Raw genomic sequence first — 1,063 nt, 5'->3', positions numbered from 1 at the left:
CAAATCAATTACTTTAAAATTTGATGGAGAATTTCCAGCCCTTTTTGCTTTTGAAAATTGTAAGCTTTCAATTGTAATTGATTGTTGTTTTGTACTGTCTTCAATTCTTCTTTGGATTTTTCTTCTGTGTTCTCTAAATTGTACAAGTTCTTTATAAAGTGATGTACCAAACAGATATTTCTTCACTAAAGCTTTAAATTAATTTTTAACCATTTGAAGCGTTATAAATAATTTAATAAATGAAACTTTATCTTCCTGATTGGAAAAGGCTAAGAGATGGTTGGTTTCATGCCTTTTTTGACAAGATAGAAAATTCATGTCATTTCTCCCAACTTCCCCAAACGCTTTGTACTCTTTTTAACAGAAACAATGTGTTTTACAATTTTTCTCACCTTTAAATAATTTCTGGTACATAAATAAAAACAAATCAATGAAAGTTCTCTTTGGTGTCAGTGGAAGAATGTACCGTGCTGTATCTGTGCTTGATATCAATCAGGGAGTTGCAAACAGAGGCATGGTGGCAGAGGATCACCCTTGACCCCTAGTGACCATCCTTGCAAGACACTTGAAATGAAGAAGGAATAGGAGAGTTATAAGGTCATAAGCATCCTGTTAGCTGCCAGGTACCTGGCACAGACTTCTAAGATGTGGCACTGATGATCACAAATGACTTGCACATTGATGGAATCCGTTCCTGTTAATAAAGTCAACTATATTATGATGTGGCACTTTCAATGTGGTGTGTATACCATCTATAGCCCACAGAACCGGGGTAAGCCAGCTATGTTGGCAAAACCTACTGCCTGCACTGCGTCTCCGACCTCATCATAGGGAAATGAGATAAAGTGATGTGATCTTTCACAAATTGCCTCAGTAACTGCCTTGATACACTTGCAGGTTGAGATTTGTGAGATCTCACACCGGCTGTTGGAGGCAGCCAGTTGCATAACAATTCAGCACAGTTGTTGCCTTGACGACCACCGAGTTTTGATGGCCACTTAGCCAATCCCAGGTCACAGGACCCACTCCAGGAGTTGGTATTGTTCTATGCCAATGTCTTAGG

Source organism: Rhincodon typus, chromosome 27 (genome assembly GCF_021869965.1).
Source record: "Rhincodon typus isolate 14 chromosome 27, sRhiTyp1.1, whole genome shotgun sequence".
NCBI lineage: Eukaryota > Metazoa > Chordata > Chondrichthyes > Orectolobiformes > Rhincodontidae > Rhincodon > Rhincodon typus.
This window is presented reverse-complemented; position numbering follows the sequence as displayed.